This window comes from Eublepharis macularius, chromosome 14 (genome assembly GCF_028583425.1).
Source record: "Eublepharis macularius isolate TG4126 chromosome 14, MPM_Emac_v1.0, whole genome shotgun sequence".
In the NCBI taxonomy this organism is placed as follows: Eukaryota; Metazoa; Chordata; class Lepidosauria; order Squamata; family Eublepharidae; genus Eublepharis; species Eublepharis macularius.
In genome coordinates this window covers 37,865,864-37,881,295 of record NC_072803.1, presented here as the reverse complement: position 1 = coordinate 37,881,295, position 15,432 = coordinate 37,865,864, and positions in this window count along the sequence as shown.

Genomic DNA, 15,432 nt, shown 5'->3' with positions numbered 1-15,432 from the left:
CGAGCTCAGACAGTCGTGAGTATCAGCTTGCTCATCATCTCCTCCCATGCCAGGAGGATGCAACAGACAAGCTTAAGCCTATCATTGTCACCACGGCAAGTTCCAAACTGAGTGGCCCCTGCCAAACTGGCAATGCTGCCCCAGTTCAGCTCAGCAAACTCCTGACCGTCAGTGGCCTGCCAGCACTGTGACACTGCCCCCCCCCACAACTGGAACTTGCCCAGTCAATTAAATGGCCAATCAACCACTGATCTCTCTGCTGTTCTCCAGTAACTCCTACCAGCGTGACCCCTCTCAAACCAGGACACCCTCAAGGCTAGCGAAATAGTAGGAGGGCAATGTGGTGCATCAGAAGAAGAGGCCTGAAACTGGTTGGGCGGGAGGGATATTAAATCAGTACAGACCTATATCTTATGGAGAGAGAAAACAGCTGCTGTATCTATGGAGCCGCGACGGGGGACGTGATATATGGAGTGCAAGGGAGAGCAGGAATCGTATTTGAAGAGCAACTCTGGTTGCAAAGGAGGCCAACTTGTAGGGTTGCCTTCTGTGGGTTGGGAAATTCCTGGAGATTTGGGGGTGGTGTCTTGGGAGGGCAGGGTTTAGAGAGGGGAGGGACATTGGTGAAATAGAATGGCATAAACTACACCTCCAAAGCAGTGGTTTTCTCCAGGAGAACTGATCTCTGTAGTTGAGGAATCAGTTGTAATTCTGAGAGATCACCAGGCACCATCCCTAAGACCAAGAGACTATTTTTATTTTATTTTTATTTATGTTATTTATAGTATGCCTTTCTCACTGATACTCAAGGTAGATTACAAAGTGTGAGTCAGTATAGTCAATTTCAAAGATATTTCAATAAACAATGTAACAGGGTACATAAATGAAAATTTGCAAAGATTTAAAGCAGCAGAAATCCAATACAGAGCTGAAGAAATGCAGAAACGGAGCATAACCAATTCTAAGACTGACGTGTTAAAAAACATAGAAACTACCCAATAGGATCATACATACGGCAACATAAAGTACACAGTAGTAAAGTCTATAGTCTCTATCCTTTTATTGATGCTTCTCTTTGAGATCACTTCCTTTCAGTACAGCCCTCCAATTTTGAAAACAAACACAACTTTAACTCATAACACATATGGCAACCTCCCTGTCTCTTCTGCGTGTCCTCATGCATAAAGATAAAATTTACTGATATAATTAGGAACTGATTATTCCCATCCTACAAAGCGCCCTGTAATCATCTTTGGCTGATTATCAATTATATCTTTCATTAGCGGCTACGGATCTTCCAAAGTGACAATGATTGGGATCTCTGTCAAAAGCCCATCATTGATGCCGATAGAGGGTCCGCTGTCGGAACAGAAGAGCACATGCTCCCCTACCAGCTTCAGAGTGCTGAACAGGAAGTGGGACAAAGTCATTTTTCTTAGCATATTATGCATTTCTGCTATGGAGGACAGTGAAACTCGAAAAATACTGCCTGCAGTATTAATAAGTTAAGATGGTGGCTGAACAAGGAAAAGCCTGAGTGTGTGCAGATTGAGCAGGTGGGAATTTCTGATGCACATGTATCCCTGGGCATAATTCTCATATAGAAGTGCTGCTGAACAATAGTCACGTCCTCATTATATTGTGATGGTGATGGTGGCAGTGGCGGTGGCGGCAGAGAGTGCCTTCAAGTCAGAGCTGACTTATGGCAACCCCTGATGTGATTTTCATGGCAAGAGACAGAGGTGGCTTGCCATTGCCTGCTTCGGCAACCCCAGTCTTTGTTGGAGGTCTCCCATCCAATTACTAAGCAAGGCCGACCCTACTTAGTTTCTGAGATCTGACGAGATCAGGCTTGGCTGGGCATTCCAAGATGGATCAATTCACTCCCAGTCTGCCCCTCTAGGGACTGTAACCTATACCATGCTCCTGCTGTCTGAGGCAGCTGCCAGAGCCTGAATTGTAGCCTCCATAATCATCGTTAGGGTGGCCAACTCTGGGTTTAGGAAATACCTGGAGGTTTGGGGTGGAGCCTGGGGAGGGCAGAGTTTGGAGAAGGGAATGAGTTCAGCAGTGAAGTGATGCTAGACAGCCCTCCCTCCAAAACTGCCATTTTCTCTAGAGGAACTGATCGCTCCAGTCTGGAGATCCAGTGTAGTTCTGGGGAAACGCCAGGCCCTACCTGGTGGCTGGCAAATCGACTGATAGCAGGCACTTTCCTCCTCAAAATTATATCAGTTATGTTCCCCAATGGGTAGGGCAGAAGGAGGGAAGGGGTGGGGAAGAGGGAAGAACTTGGGGTAAAACTGGGAGATCTTGCAATGGGAAGAGAAGAGCATGAAAGTCCTCTTTTTCTTCTCCTGGTCTCACTCATTTCCCCACTGAAATAAGCAAGGTCACTGACCTTGCTTATTTTTTGTTTAAATCTGAGAATGTCTACAAGGAAGAGAATATTCTTCTCCTTTGTGGGGAAAAAACGCTTTTCAAGCAGAGTCTCTCTTTCACATTGCTCACCTGAGGATAGCCAACTTCTGACTGTTGCGCAGATATGCATATAATTGAGGGCTGGAACTGACAGGGATTTCTGAGCAAACAAATTCCAGGGTTACCCTACTTGTCTGTAAACTGAAGAAAAATGCAACGCTAGAAAGAGAAGGTCCCCCACTTCTGACGATAGCCCGCTCTTGCAGACAGACTAGGGGAGGGTAGCTGCAAAAACTAAGGCTTCACCAGCACCCCAACAGTAAACATACACACCAAATCAGACAAGATGCGAGAGATCGGTGATGATAAGGAACTGTGGATTCAAGATCTGAAATGTCTCTCAGCATCAAATCACTAAGCAGCCATAGCTTTACCCTGGTACAAGTCCTTCTTTCAAATAGCAACAGCTTCGGTAGGGAGGAAATAGGCAGCCCCCTCCCATTTGCTTGTGGGGCAGAGGGACAAAGCAGGGTATATTTCTTGCTATTATTGTTGAGGGGTTGGTTGAAGCAAAAGAGAGGGAGGTACCATTTTGGACACTATCTTATTTCTCTGTATCGCCCTTTAACCGCTTACTTTCATTCCTGGGGCTAGGGGTCTATTTTATTTTAAGCACTCAGGTAAGATTTCCCATCCCACACCACAGGGTGTGAAGTAGACATGGGCACGATCCAAAAAAAAATACCGATCAAGCTGTTCGTGGATCTGCGCTGGTGACAACCCCAGATCACCGATTCACTCCGATCAAGTCCCATTTCCGATCTGGGATCTGGGATCAGAGGGGCGCCCCCCCACACACACACTTAGAGCAGATGGGGGGGAGTTTTTAACCCGGCGACAAGCCGCCTCCCCTCAGGGAGGGGATGTTTTCACACACACACACACACTTAGAGCAGAGGGGGGAATAGTTTTTAACCTGGCGACGAGCTGCCTTCCCTCAGGGAGGGGACGTTTTCTCTCTCTGTCACACACACACACACACACACTTAGAGCAGAGGGGGGAATAGTTTTTAACCTGGCGACGAGCTGCCTTCCCTCAGGGAGGGGACGTTTTCTCTCTCTGTCACACACACACACACACACACACACACACACACACACTTAGAGCAGAGGGGGGAAGTTTTTAACCCGGCGACTAGCCACCTCCCCTCAGGGAGGGGACTTTTTCTCACACACGCATGCACTTAGAGCAGAGGGGGGAGTTTTTAACCTGTCCCTGCCTCTCCAAATAGAGAGACACCCCATCAACAAGTTTCAGCCAGTTTTTTTAAAAAAGCAGGGAGAGAATCTCCATTCCTCCCCACCCAATTTTAAAAGCAAGCAGCCAGTCTTCCAAAAGCATATTTTAATCAGGAAGAAAGTAAAACCAGGATCCACACGGATCCTCGCGGATCCTATCGTTTTTTAAATAGGAAAAACACAAATGAAACATCAAATCACATATCAACTTCTTGCAAAAAGCAGGCACTGGGCTGAGAAGCCAGGAGGGGAGAGATATCTCTTTTCAGTGTTAACTCTTTCAACGCACTGAATGAACTCAGGAGAAGAGTGCAAAACAGCTTCAGTTGATAGCTGCTCTCAAAGCAAGGGTTTTTTGTTTTCATTCAGTGCGTTGAAAGAGTTAACACTGAGAAGAAATCTCTTCTCAGTGTTAACTCTTTCAACACGCTGAATGAACTCAGGAGGAGCGCAAAACAGCTTCTGATAGCCGCACTCAAAGTTTTCTCTCCCAATCACTTTGCTTATATTTTTCTCAGGAAGCCACCTTTTCACTCACAACTGTTTGCTTTTCCTTGCTAGGGGAAATATTACCAAGTTTCAAACAGAGCTCAGGCATTCCCCTGCCTCCGTTGCCAGGGGAATAGACTGTTGGCACCTGAATGTCTAGCTTCCCGATCCTATCACAATCGCCCCATCCAGCCCCAGTCCAGCCCTCTCCTGACTGCTGGATCGTTTGCCGTGGAAGACAACGATCCACCAGGCCCCGATTGTGCGAATGCCATTATCGTGGGGGGGGGGGTTTATCATAATGCAGATCGTGCCCATCTCTAGTGTGAAGAGTTTTTCTCCAGCCAGACTCCAATACAGAAAGGCAAACTGTCTGGGATAAAAAAATATTGGAACAAATAGCATTCAGCCGGGTAAAGCGTGGGAGAAGGCAGGATCTACCATTTCTTGCTCACACTTTCCGTTTAGATTTTACACCTACAACCCATTTCTAGGTACCTCTGTGGAAAGCTTGCTTGTATAACAGTTCAATACTAGCTGACTTTTACAGTGCAATCCTATGTTGAGTTATTCCAGTCTTAGTGGTAGAGAGTGCTGTCAAGTCATAACTGATTTATGGCAACCCCAGTGGGGTTTTCATGGCAAGAGACTAACAGAGGTGGTTTGCCATTGTCTGTCTCTGCAACCCTGGTCTTCACTGGAGGTCTCCCATCCAATTACTAACCAAGGCTGACCCTGCTTAACTTCCAAGATCTGGGGGCTTAATACTGGAGTGACTCTGCATAGATTACGATATTTATCACCCATGAAAAAGGTGCTCTTTCTCCCATCTGCCTGAAATGTGATAGGGAAGAGTCCTTGGGTGAGGGCATATAATCCCTGAGAATTTCATCCTAATCAGGAGTGGGAATAATCACATCTGGAAGTGAGTTTTCTATAGAAATCCACTGAAGCAATCAGCTTTTACTTCCAATATGAAAAAATCTGACACATCCTTAAAACAGCATTCATCCCCACCCCCAATATGACCTTTTTTGTTTTTTGTACATTCTGTTAGGAAAGTTGCCCTAAACACAAGGGAGCCCAAACTAAGCTGCTAGCCAATTTGTGCAATGGGGGGAAAGGCACTTTGTGATGAGCAAGCAACCAGAAACCAGAAGCTTGGAACTACCTTTTAACAGCCAGTACAAGTTTTCAGTCAAGCACTAGCTCTTGCATAGCAGGGAAACTCCACAGGCAGCTGTCAGAGGCAGAGCCCAAGAACATCTGCTGCCACATTCATTTTAAAAAAGAATCTTGTGGAACCTTAAAGATTAACAAGTTTATATTCTAGCATCACCTCTCATACAACAGAGCCCATTTCATCATTAATTTTGTTTCCAGAACAATGCTTTCTGCTTCGAACTACACACTTAAAGTCATTAATTAAGCTTTCCATAGACCCCAGACTCTGAAATGTATTTTGTTTGCCAAGCCTTGTACAAAGGGTTTTTTATTATTTAGTTAATAAGGATTAATCCACTGGGAGTGGTTGTGAAGATCTGACTCGCAAATGATTCTGCAGCATGAGTTTCCCTTGTAGACCCTCTTGGGGTAACAGCATGCAATTTGTTAACAGTATAAATTCTTGGCAGAAGATCCATGCTGTTTGAATGGAATACAGGTGGATAGTGAACCTGTCTGATATCCTTCCTAATTACAAGCAGGATTCAGGCTAGAAATTTGTGGGCAGACTTGCTCTGAATGTTGCACACCTGTATGCATATGGAATGACATATAATCTGGACCCAGGGCTGGATGGGACAGCCAACATAAGCAATATACAAGAGGGCTTATCTTAAATCCATTTTAATAAACCTTTCCCATTATTTTTAAACTTCCATATAAATAAAACAGCATGGATCTGGGTTTTCCCCAGAAATGACATAGCAGTGCACATGACGTTGCGTTCCCTCCATGTCCCGGCCCACAAACCTCTTGCCAGGCATAGCCAGGAATCCTATCCCTACTCTGGTTTTGCATCCTTCCTCCCCCATCTTTTCTGCCTGCCAAATCCTCCTCCCTCCGGCTCACAGCCATTTTGGATTACTAGCTTTGCCAGGTACCCAACGATGGTAGGCAATCTCTTGGCAGATTACCAACTGATCAACAGGAGGAAGCAGGCCAGGGAAATGTGCACACACAACTGCACCCCCCTGGCCAATGATGTCACTTCCTGCACAATGCAGACTGTTTCCCATGATTATCTGAATATGCCTACCAGAAAAGATTTCAAAATTAGGGTGGGCATGCACAAATAACAGCAACCAAAACCATCAAAGTCAAATCATATCAGCTAATTAGAATTCAGGTCATAGCAGTTCTCTGTAGTCAGAGAATGAGAATGTGCATCTTCAGTTAAACACTATAATCATGAATAGACATTGTGTGCACTGGAGAGAGCAAGATGACATTTAGAAAAATATTAGAATTCATTTATTGCTTCAGGTTTTCTTTTCTCAAACCCCCTCCAAGGCTGACATGTCATTTCCTGCATATTGTGGCCAATTATCCGAATAAGCCATCCTGACAGTGGAATATATTTAATTGTGGAAGAAATCGCCAGAGAAAAGGGGGATTAAAAACATCTGCATGTAGAACAAACAGAGATCGAGAAAATAAATTGTAAGGATTTAAAAAAGAACTTCTTTGCCTCTACCCTGTAAACCCTCAATGGACAAATTCTTAAGCCTTGGGGGAGGGGGGCAGATTATTCTTGACTGAGCAGTAGTCCCTCTCAGCCAAGACATTATACCTTTCCATACCCAATGCAGCAATAAAACAACTCACCTACAGTTCAAAGCAACAGCTAAATAATTTTAGGGGACTCCAAGTATTATATACATATTCCTGATGACTCCTTAGTCATAATTGTAAAATGAGATTTTACAAGAGGGCAACCCACAACTACTCATCACTCTTCATTGGTCCTCCTTGCTACTCTTATCTCTACTTCTCCTCCTTCATTCCCCCCCTTTCTGCCCCTGCAGTTTCTCCCTTTTCCTCACTCCCTCTCGCTCTTTTTTCCTTCCTCAGTTTCCCCCTTGTCTGTCATTTTCCCACCAGCCCTTCCTTCTCTTTGCAACTTATCACCTTTCCCTGTTTCATTCCCGTCTCCCTTTTTGTTCCATTTTTCCTTTTCTCCCTCCCTCCACGTTGGCTTTGCTCCCCCCCCCCACAGATACCTTCCTTTCTTCTTGTCCTTTCTGCCTGCCCACTTGTTCTCCCCCTCCCACTTCAGAATTCAAAATGAAACTGTAGAAGCCATTTTGAATTACCTATGCCTAGGAAATCTAAACTTGCTTCAGATGTCATGAGGTACTTACAAGAACTCAGCACTTTAAAAACAAGTTTACTGTCTTTCTTTTTCCATTTTAAGATTTTTTTGGCAAACATGGAGTTTCCTCCTGATTTCCCCATCTTGTACATGGCTCCATTGTGTGGATTTTTTAAAAAAAATCTGCAGTCAGGGCAAGTTAAAAATGGGATACCGGATTTCAAATTCCCACTTTGACATGAAGACAGGTGACCATGGACCAGTTATTCTCTCAGCCTAACTTACCACAGAGGGGTGTGGGGAGGAAAAAATGGAATAGCAAAGAAGCATGCATATGCCGTCCTGAGCTCCTTGGAGGAAAAATGAAAAATAAGATTAAAATGCACAAGACAGCGACTGCATACCTAGTCAAGATCACAAATGCCGCTCTGTTCTCACCATCATATATTTTAATTAGATAATGGAAAGGGATCAGCAGCCCAGCTGACAAGCTGGTCCATTTGGAGAGAGGTGGACTTTTAATATGTGGGTCCTGGGCTTGTAAAAGTTTTCAAGATTAATACCAGCCCCTTAGATTGAACCTTGAAGCAAATCAGCAGCCGGTGTTACAATTGCAGGTTTGGTTGGCTGTCTTCTTGGTGCTCAGCCCCAGACCATATTGTGCAGCTGTTGGTGGTTCTGAGGGATCTTCAAGGGAAGCCTCACACAAAGTACATTGCAATAACTAATCTGGAGGTACTGGGACTTGGCAAGATTTGACCTCTCCAGTACAAGTAAGGTATGAATCTCTGTATTAAATGAAAGTGAAAAGGGCACTTTTAGTCCATGCAGCAACTTGCTTTTCATAGAGCGGGCCAGAATCCAGAAGGAACCTGAAAATCTTTACCAGGGATGCAGAATCCTGAAGGTGTCCATCTTTTCCAAGACAGCTGAGTTAACCCCTGTTTCTGCATTCCATTTTATCTTGTTCACATCATCCATGCACTGAAACATGACAGAGAAACCTGCTCCTGGTGGCTTCTATGTAAAATGCACAGTTGAGTGCTCCCGGTGTATTGATGGCTATTTATTCCATAGCTATGGGTGGTCCTATCAGTTGCTGCATATAGACACCAAACAACATTGGGGACACGACAGAACAGAACTTTGTAATTATGCACATCCCCAAACACTGGTTCCCCTTCTCCACAGAGTACTCTGTGATTTACCACTAGAGAAGAAATTAAACCATTGAGGAGCTGCTCCTGAGACACCTACACAGTGTTAAAGAAGATTGTGATTGATTATGTCAAAAGCTGCCAAAAGAGTTAACGGAATGAAAACAGAAGTATTACTTCCATCCTTTTCCAAAGCAGGGCTATGAAAGCTGCCTCTGTCCCAGGACCAGTTCCGCAGCTAGATAGATCAAAGAAAAAGTTTTCATTCGAGGAAGCACTGAGCTGCTTAGCCACTTCATGTTGAAGACCCTGGCAGGTGCTGAGATGCCTTGATCAGCTAGATCACAAGCATGACTCCATCTGTATGCCAAGTAGAATGTTTCCGTGGAGATCTGCAACTCTCCCACCCAACTCACCATTCCGTTTCCTTGACCAAGATTCCACCTAGTCCAGCATCCTGATTCCAAGAAAGACCATGCCAGCTGCCTCCAAAAAGCTCTCATGGATGGCATGAAGGCAACAGGAGTCTCCCATAGTTTGTTCCTAGCATCTAGTGTTCAAAAGTATGCTGCCTCTGAACATTGAGGTTCTATTTACTTATTGTAGCTAACAGCTTCTGAGATATACTTACCCTCTATGAATATGTCTAATCCTTCCCCAGAGCATACCGTGATCTTTGCCAATTGTTATGCTGAGTTCTAGGGGTGACACAAAGACAAGAGAGGCAGTCCCTGATACAACAGGAGCACAAGAAGCTGAGACCAGCAAGGAACCAATGCAATCAATTAAATAATTCAATAAGTACGACTTGAACATACAATGAATACAACTTGAACATACACAAATGCTAGATATAATCAATAGCAATGTAAACAGTGCAAATAGCAAACAGCAATGAATGCATAGTTCGAAGAGCTAATACAATGAAAGATATTTTATCAAAAATCCACGCAAGACCGGGTGCCAGGGCAGTTATAGAGTCCACATTATACCAGCGTAAACATCAAAACCCCAGCACCCCTTTTCTTTTACAACTGGCAGACCTCATCTTAGAGAAGAACTATTTCCAGTTTCAGTCACAATTTTTCTATCAAATTCAAGGGGTAGCCATGGGGTGTGCCGCTGGCCCTAGTATCGTGAATCTATATATGGCCCGGCTTGAATCTGAACACATTCAGAAGCCAGAACAGAACCCTTTAATTGATAGAATTGCTATATACAGGAGATTTATTGATGATCTGTACATTTTGTACAGAAGGAAAAGTGAGGTGGAGGCATTGCATACATGGATGAACCAATTGGATCCGCATATTAAATTTACAATACAGACAAATTCGAACTGCATCAATTTTTTGGATGTTGTGACATTTAGGGATCAAGACAATAGAATAGGCATTAGACCATTCAGAAAGCCGACTGACAGGAACTCTTACTTGGAGTATGCCTCCTTTCACATATGGTCCGGAACATTCCCTATGGCCAAATGTTGCGACTTAAACGCAACTCTGCACTAGATTCTGACTACAATGTGGGTAGCCAAAGAATGAGAGGGGCATTTCTGGAAAGGGGTTACCCCCTACATGTGCTCCAGCAGGCAGAACGTAGAGTACAATTGATAGGAGTGATCTATTTAAATCAAAATCATTTGAGACACAGGAGTAGATTGTCTGCTCTTTGGAGTACACACCCTTGGCAAATGATATTAAATGTGCCATTCATCGACATTGGCATTTGGTAGCAGAAATCAAAGGGTGTGAGAGACCGCCCAAAATAGGTTTTAAATGTACCAAAAATATCAAAGATCTGTTGGTACACGCTAAATCTGCAGTACCTAAAAATTCTGGGCGGCTCCCTAAGGGACATTTTGCCTGCGGTCACTGCAGGGTATGCCTGTTGGTGCGGTCAGCAGCAGATATCCATGGGGATAATAGGATAGGCAACGTCAGATTCCATCATTTTTCAACCTGTCAAACAGATTTTGTTGTCTATTTGATTAGGTGCCCGTGCAACAAATTGTATGTGGGCAGTACAACTTGCCCTATATGAACACGGATCTGTGAACATCTCTCTAGAATCAAACATAAGGTAATGGAAGCTCCCCTTGTGGAGCATTTTTCCGTACATCATCCAGGGGATGTCAATTTCAAATTCACCGAACTACATGTGTCATGCAGGGAAGAACAGTTCGATTTGCAAAAAGACCTTTTAAGACGTGAGGCAGAGTGGATATATCGACTGGGAACTTTACAACCGGAAGGACTCAATTCTGAACTAAATTTATCCTGCTTTCTGGGCTGAAATTGGGGTTCCCGATTTTTGTCACTCTCTCTTTAAACCTCTAGGGAAGCTGCATTGGGTGTTTTGACCTCTTTAATTCCTCATTATATCGTGAGTATTTATAGTGGAGTGTGGGGCGTTTTTCTCAAGACCGCTCCTGTTTGTGTGCTGAAATACATGCATGAAAAAAAATTTTGTCCTTTGATGAGAGTTGGGTAAGTGACTCTTTTTCTAGAGAAGGCAATACTGATGTATTGCAGATTGAAATTGTGGTTGTAAGAACGTGTTTTATTTTATTTGTAGAGAAAAAACATGCTATGGTGGTTTGTGCACCGTCCCCTGAGGAAGTGGATTGTATGAAACAAGGGTCGAATCCACATTACTCATTCTAAGTCGCATGTTCCCCGCATTCCCCACGCAATCCCGAGTGCCGGTCACATTACCTCATTAAACAGACGCATTTCATTCGCATTTTTCCCGAACATGTGGTCACAGGTTTTCAACGGGAGTTTCCCGCTGGCCGTGAATGGGCCAATGCGCAATTTACGTGGTTTTTTTAAAAACCACCCCCCTTCCTGTCTCTCCGGCCGTTCCGAGAGTTCCTATTGGCTGATTCAACTTGCAAGTGCTCCGTAGTCTGCAAAAGACTGTTTTTGACTTCATAGCATTGGATTTATTGATTATGCTGTTTCTGAATCAAATCTAGTAGTTTGAAAAATCATTTTGGGGTGAATCCATCCTCAGAACGGACTCACGAAACTTCCTTTTTAACTGTTTTTTATTTTTTTTATTTTATATTACTGTAATATCGAAATTATGAAATATCGAAATAATGACACTCCAAGGAAGTGAAACTTCAGTAAAATTCAGGCACTGAACTGTCCTGCATAGGAAATGCCCACGAAAGCTTCCTACATGCTTCCAAATTTCCAAAAAAGAAACGGGAGAGAGCCATCAGTGCTGTCAGTGGGGGAAAGAGAGGCATCATTATCTTCAATGATGTTTCTTTATAAGGCAAGATCGAAATAACAGAAAAGTACGCTCAAAAAAATTTTAAAAATGGGCGGGGAAAAAAGGTCCCGCCCAAAAAAGCGGTTTTCGAGCGGCCGTGTGACCAGAGGGACGCGCGAGAAAGACGGATTGGAAGCAGGAATGTGAACGAAGAGGAAAAAATCACGGATTGGAGGCGAACGGAAGATATCCGATAAACATGCAGGTAATGGGTGAATGTGGATTCGACCAAGCTGAGTTTACCGGTCGCTTGTAGGGCTGGGGAGGCCCTTCGGGGGTCTCCGTTCTTCTCTGCACTCCACCTTGTTACACCACACCATCAGAACCTATACCCTTTTGGGGGCTTCTTACCTCTCTCGGCTCGTCGCTTCAGACCCTCACCATCTCTGCCCTTTGGCGGAGGTCTTCAGTGCGTAGCACCATTGAGAAATTTACTTACCGTTTGGAATCTGAAGGAGAGACTGCACTCACCACTAAGAGACTTGGTAGAGGGAACGTGGTCTTGCATGGATTTTTGATAAAATATCTTTCATTGTATTAGCTCTTTGGACTATGCATTCATTGCTGTTTTGCTATTTGCACTGTTTACATTGCTATTGATTATATCTAGCATTTGTGTATGTTCAAGTTGTATTCATTGTATGTTCAAGTTGTACTTATTGAATTATTTAATTGATTGCATTGGTTCCTTGCTGGTCTCAGCTTCTTGTGCTCAAGTTCTAGGGGTGTGCACTAAGAATTTTTTTTGTTAAAACTTCAGATCCGGGCTTCAGGGGAAATTTTTTACCATGGTTTATTATTTCTGGGTTGGACACTACCAGTTTAGATTCAAGTCCATGTGTTTTTTCAAGTTCTGGATTTCCAGGACCATTATTTTCAATGGGAATGTATATAAGGGTCTAGGGCAGCTGTTTATAAAGATAACAGCACCAAATTTGTACAGAACACAGCCCTCCCTCTAATCTAAAGCCCTCCCTCAAGTTTTAAGCAGATTGAACAGGACAGCAGCTGGGTTGATTTTATAGACACCCAATGTAAGTAGATCTCTCTTTACACAGCTGCACTGAGTTCCCTTTACCAATTTCTAAACTGGCCAACAAGCAGCAGCCAGCAGGGGATCTCCAGCCAGCCTCCAGCATTTTAAAACATTTAAGAAACAAAGCCCTATCTGCATTCATTTCATTTTTACAGTGACTGACAAAAAATTTGTTTTTCCACTGAAAACTCTGCATATTCTTCCTTATTGTGGTATGTGGTTTGTTTCCTTTCAGAAAGTGAGGAAGGCTTCTGTTGCAGAACCCCTGCCCATCCCATCGGTCTGCCATTATTACCTATGGAGAACTTTTTCCAGGGGGGAGCGGAGCTGGAGTCACTGTTTTTCAGTCCATCAGCCTGTCCATCAAAGAACCTCCAAGTTTCAAGCAAAGTGACTATAGGGCTTAAATTCTACGGGCCTCTGAACAAGTCCAGGATTTCTACTTTCGGAGGGGAAAAATCTCTCCATCCCACAAAGGACAGGGGAAGGACAATGGCAGCTCTCTGAAGCTTGGGATTGGCTGAGAGTGTTCTCTGCTCCTTCCTTGCAAGGTTCTGATTGGAAAGAAGAGACTCCATTGTCCAGGAAATCAGTAGAATAATAAAAAATGAAAATCCACGCTCTCTTGCTGCATTACAAGCTGTCCGTCTTGTAACTGGGAACATGACATCTGTGGTTGAAGAACTGTATACATATGTTTGCTGCAGTTTGAGATGCCCTAGAGAAAGCACGGCGAAACGGGCTTGGAGCTCACAGCCTGATGCGCAGGGCTTATATGACAGCACCGTCTCCTGGGCAAAATATATCTGCAAAATAGAAAGGACATTTTCATTCTGGGAAGCACAAGAACTATTACTCACCTGACGTCCAGGGTGACACTGCAGCTTGAACAACCTTCTTGATCTGCAGAAGAGAAAGAAAAACTGTTGATCTGTAGCATTTTGAAAATGTTTGTTGATGTGATTAGCAGGACTGTGTACAGTATCTTGGATGTCATGACATTGTAGCATTCGATATATTTTTAGGATTGTATTTGGAAATAGATGATTAGGTATTGTATTTATTATACATTTTGTACTGTTGCACTTTTCTTATGCACTGATATGAATATATGATCTATTTGTATTGCTAATTGTGTTTGTAATTGTAAACCCTACTATCTGGCATTGTAACAGCACTAGAACTTGAAAAAACATCAGATATTTTCAGGAGGGTGTTTTGTTATTCCCAAGCATCTTGGATTTCTGTTACTGTTCAAGAAAATCAAGGTAATGATTTGAAACAGCAATTTCTGTGTAGATTTGCATCTCAGGAATTCCATTATGCTCCCCCCTAGTGAGTTCCATAAGATAATTGAACATTGTGTACAAAGATTTCAACCTTAACACTTTTTGATGCTCCAGAGAAAGTGGAAAGCCCGAAAAAACTAGGAGGAAAAATCCATACGTGACCACAGTAGACACCCACACACACAAACCGCTACCTTTTGAGAGCTATTTAAAAAAATAACGAAATACTAGAATTATCACTCAGTCAAAAGTAACTTAATTAAGACAAAGCTTGCAGAAAAGCCAAATCAATATCTAAATTGCTTTTTCATTGCTTGAATTCAAGATGAAACACACATCTCTGCTTCACAACAGGAAGCTTCATCATCATAAACCAAGTAGATACTGATGGCACTTAGAGCCCATTTCACAAGCTATTTGGCAGACACAGGTTTGCTTCTGGCGTCGCAAAAATGAAACAAGGGCCAATTGCTTAAAGGCAGTGATATTTTGATGCTCTTCAGCAATGCAGTATGGACAACCAGGAATGCCAGGTGCATTTGGCCAGAACCACAATGATATTTTATTATGCAAAATCACACCTACACAACCCTCTCCCCCCTCTGGTTTTTACCACTGGGGGACAACAGGGACATGCGAAATTGGCCTTGATGAGCACTTGGCTATTTCCAGCTCCTGAAACATGCCTCTTTAAGTCTGCACTGGGCTGGCTCTTTTCCAAAAGGAAGCAGATTCTGCAAAAGGTAATTCCAGATCTTCATCTTCACCTTCGCAGGGGGGGTGGGATCGTACAGAATACTAATCATATGGGTAAAACCCTTATAATCCAGCCCATCAAAAGCCCCAAGTCACAGTGGAAAGCAGGCCACATGACTTGGTCAGCTCCATGGGTTTTCAAGGTAACCACAGCCCCCAGTATCTTGCCCCTGCCTGCTAGCCCTCAGACCAAAGCACCAGTGGGGGAAATCTGGGAAACCAGATGGCTTGCTGACTAGGAGTGCCAAGGAGAAGTGTGGGCCTCAGCACCCTGCAGAGCTCCTTTTCCCCCTCCATGATCAGTAAAACAAGGATAAATTGTACAAAGCAGTACTGTGTCAAAATGATTTGTGAGTAGTAAGAGAAATTATGCATATTTGC